General features: G+C 34.8%; 1 pseudogene; it reads left to right on the top strand.

The window, feature by feature from the left end:
* The first annotated feature begins 985 nt into the window (after nt 1–985).
* LOC109682836 (protein BTG1 pseudogene) lies at nt 986–1,495 on the top strand (annotated as a pseudogene).
* The last annotated feature ends 3,143 nt before the right edge of the window (nt 1,496–4,638 follow it).

The following is a 4,638-nucleotide window of genomic DNA, read 5'->3' as shown; positions in this document are numbered from 1 at the left end:
GCTCTTAGACAAACAAATACAAGCCAGACTCAAAAGTAGATGGAGGAGATGGAAAAAATAAGAAAACTCTTGGCAAAAATTAAGTAAATGGAGAAACTGAAAAATTCTTTTGAAAAACACAAAGAATCAATTAAACAAAAAGTTGGTTCTTTGAAAATGTAAATGACATTGGAAAACATTTAGCCAAACTTATTTTAAAAAACTTAAGGCAGGCACTGTGGCTCATGCTTGCAAGCCTAGCTCCTTGGGAGGCTGAGGTTGGGAGTATCATGGTTCCAGGTCAGCCTGGGCAAAAATGTTCATGAGACCCCTATCTTAACAGAAATATACTGGCCATAGTGGTCTGTGCATGTCATCCCAGCAACAGTGGGAAGCATAATGTAGAAGAATTGTGGTCCGAGCCAATCTAAGCAAAAGATGAGTCTTTTCTGAAAAATAACCAGAGTAAAGGGCTGGAGCATGACTCAACTGGTACTTCATCTGCTGAGCAAGCGCAAAGTCCTGAGTTCTAACCTCAGAATATCAAAAAAGAAAAAAAAAAAAACAAAGAAAAAGGGAGAAAATCCAAATTAATAGAATTACAGACTAAAAACAACTTATCACAGTAAACACTAAAATTCAGAGGATTATTAATGAATTTTTTGGAAACTTCTATAATAATGAACTAGAAAACCTAGGAGAAATGGATGAATTAATAGGTACATATGACTGGAAATGCAAATCTTTGGATCTTTGGAGGCTACTGAGCCAGAGGCTGTGGAAGCTGTGGAGTCTGAGCAATGTGATGAGGCCACCATCCCTTGTCTTTTTCTCTCTCCTGCTGTGCCCTGTCTCAAAAATAACTTGTTCACTCTAAAGATAGGGGAAAAATAGTAGCCATTCTCTCCTCACACCCTCTTTTTCTCATAGCTATTTGGTCTGTGAGGAAGCCTGTGAGTGTGTGTGGTGGGTGGTGGGGGTGCTCTCTGCCTTTGGGAGTGTTCCCATGCATCCCTTCTACACCTGGGCTGCTGTGATGAGAGGTGAGAACACTGCCATGTCCTGTGTCTCCAAGGTCCTCTGCACCAAAGGACTCACAAGAGAGCAACAGCCCCAGACACTCAGCCAGATTCTGCAGGAGCCACGACCAGCACATTAAAAATAGCACTGGTTCCCAGAAAAGCCATGCAAGGAAGCAGGTTACCTTTATATTTGCATCAACCATGAAATGGATCCTCAGACTGGACAGGCAGCCTAGTGTATTGGACTGAGCAGTCAGGAACTGTTCAGTCTTTTCCCAAGTGAACTCACACTCTGGTTGACCCCTACAAAATGTCCTATAGAATCAGAGAATGGCTTCATCTGTGTGCTGTATGAAGCCACACCAGCAAAAGGCAACACTCAAAACAGTAGAAACCTGCAAATGGTAAACAGTAGAATGCCCTTTAGGGAGGAAATTACCTTGGGCAGAACAAGTCCTTTCAAAAACTATAATATGATGACTGTATCAGATTAAGATAGAGTCTGTGGATGGATCATCTTATAATGGATGGATAAATTTGATTTTTCTTTTGGGTAGGATCCTCTTGGGGATGGATTATAGAATTTAATCCATGTCACAGCTATGAAGATATGGCACAAAATTGAATGGTAAAAAATTTTTTAAGTAACAGTGCTATAGTTTGGACAGTGTCTGTCAATGGTTTAATAGCCTGTGATTCCAATAAAATGATCACTTTGTTTTCTAGGGAGCAAAGTCCTAGGGTGATTTCAGTTTCTCCCAGACATTATATGTAATTTTTTACATCGGTCCCTTTAGGGAAAATCTGTATGTCAAAGAACCTGTCTCTGCAGTAGTTCTTAGAAAGGAATTTGCACTATTACACTTGAAATTGTTACTTGAAATCAGTAACCTTTTTGTCAGCTCAGTAGAGAGCTCAACATTTTAAACATGGGAGCATTGCAAATTTTACCACAAGAATTTACCTAGCACTTAATCATGTATAAATGTACATAAAAACAAATGAATAAACATGACCTGGGGAAATGGTCAGAGCTCCTATTGTGTTTTTCACTTTGAAAGTAGCAAGTAACCAGAATCTGTCTTGGCAACAGACTTTTAAAAAGACACTGTATCAAAAAATTTTTTTAAATGAGAAAAATGTGAATTCACCAACTGCTGGATGAAATGCTCTGTAAATAACTTTTAAATCCATTTGATCTACAGTATAGGTGAACTCCAATATTTCTTTGTTAATTTTTCTCTGGATAATGTGTCTATTTATGAAAGAGAGGTGTTGGGGTCCTTAAATATTGTTGTGTTGGAGTCAATCTCTCCTTTTATATATAAAGTTTGCTTTATATAATTGGGTGCTCCACACGGGGGTAAATATGCTTATAATTGTCATTTCATCTATTGAATTGACCCCATTATCAATATATATTGTCCGTCTTTGTCTTATTTTTACAGTTTTTGTTACTGAAAATCTGTTTTTTCAGAGAAAAGAATAGCTACTGCTGCCTGGTTTGGATTTCTGTTTGAAAGGAATATATTTTTCCAATCCTTTAGCCTTTTCTTTGTGTGTTTTTAACCAGTTAACTTGAGTTCTTTTGTAAGAAACATATAATTAAATCTATTTTTTATCCATTTTTTAAAAAAGATGTTGTATAAACTGTGGTGTTAGTACCAGCCAGCTCTCTGTACATTTGCTAGCTTGTAGTTTACTAACAGTCAGTAAACTTATTTTTAGAAAGTGGAGGTTTGGTTTGTAACTTTCCTTGTACTTAATTGGGTGGAAGTCTTTTCCACAAATCACCATCTATTTTGTGGAATTTGTTAATCATTTTTATTTGGTAAATATTGAACTGGTATAAATTTGTACAGTTCATATATATTGATTGTGGCAAATTTGTACAGATTTCTATATTTTGGATGAGAAATTTTTCTTCTCACTATAGCAAATTGTTTCTTATCTTGGGATTTAAAAGCATTAGTCAGGAGGCTATACACCACTTACACAGATTTATAACAATCAATGAAATTGATGCACTTATAAAAAATCTTCCAACCAAGAAAAGCCCACCATCAAATAGATTTACTGTTGAATTCTACCAGACTTACAAAGAAGAACTAACACTAAGGCTCATCAATCTATTCTACAAAATAGTAAAGGAAGTAACAGTACCAATTGCATTCTAACAAGCAAGTATTGCCCCAATACCTCAACTGTGTAAGAACACAACAAAAAAAAGAAACTTATAGGCCAATTTCCTTAATGAATACAAACATAAAAAAATGATTCAATACTTACAAACAAAATTCAACATGACCATATTTATTTCATTCCAGTGATGCAAAGATGGTTCAACATATGCACATCAATAAACATCATAGAGCATATAAATAAAACTGAGGAGAAAAGTCACATGATCATCTCAATAGGTGTAAACCATGCCTTTGACAAAATTCAATATACCTGTGTGATGAAAGTCTGATAAAATTAAGAATATGAAAAACTTACCTCACCAGGATACAAATTACATATTACAAACCTATAGTTGAATTTATACTCAATGGGGAAAAACTGAAAGCATTACTTCTAAAATCAGGAATGAGTCAAACATTTCCACCCTCTCAAATCTTATTCCTAATAAAATTTAAATTTACCCATTGCAATAAGGCAAGATCAAGAAATAAAAAGAATAGAAATAGAAAAGTAAGAAGTTAAAATTTCCCTATTTGCAGATGACATAATTCTATACTTGAAAGACTCTAAAAATTTCAAAAGAAAAATATTAAACATTTTCAGCGAGGTAGAAAGACACCAGTATCCATTCCATACACTAATAAAGAACATGGTGAAGAAGAAATCTGGGAAACACTGCCATTGATAATAGCTTCAAAAAATAACACACATAACAATAAACATAATTGAAGAATAGAAAGGCCTCAACCATCAAAACTGTAAAACATTGAGGAAAGAAATTGAAGAAGACATGAGAAGATGGAAACACCTTCCATGCTCATGGATCAGCAGAATTAAAAATGTGAAATGGCTACACTATGGAAAGCAATGTATAGATTCAATGTGATCCCTATAAAAGTTCCAATGTTATTCTTCACACCACACACACACACACACACACACACACACACACACACAAACACAATCCTAAAGGAAACATAAAAGATCTTAAATAGCAAAAGAAATTACTCTACAAAGCTATAGTAAAAACAAACTAATGAACTAACTAGCTAACTAACTAACTAACTAACATGGTACTGGCACAAAAACAGACATGCAGACTAAAAGAATACAAGTTATCATAAATAAACCCATACAATTGCAGGTATGTAATTTTTGGTAAACATGCCAAAAACTTAATGTTGGAAAGAGTACAGGCTCTTCAACAAATGGTGTTTGGAAAACTGAATATCCACATATAGAAGACTTAAACTAGACCCCTAACATTCACCCTGTACAAAATAAACTAAAAATAGATCAAAGACTTCAATATAAGACCCAAACAATACTAGATGACAATACAGAGAAAATACATGAAGATATAGTGATAGGCAATGATTTTCTGAATAGGACTTCAAAAGCTCAAGAAATAAGACCAAGAATTAGCAAATGGGATTGCATCAAATTAAAAAGC

The sequence above is a fragment of the Castor canadensis genome, chromosome 12 (genome assembly GCF_047511655.1).
Source record: "Castor canadensis chromosome 12, mCasCan1.hap1v2, whole genome shotgun sequence".
NCBI classification, from domain to species: domain Eukaryota; kingdom Metazoa; phylum Chordata; class Mammalia; order Rodentia; family Castoridae; genus Castor; species Castor canadensis.
The sequence above is the reverse complement of the archived record's forward strand: the minus strand, read 5'-3'. Positions and strand labels throughout refer to the sequence as shown.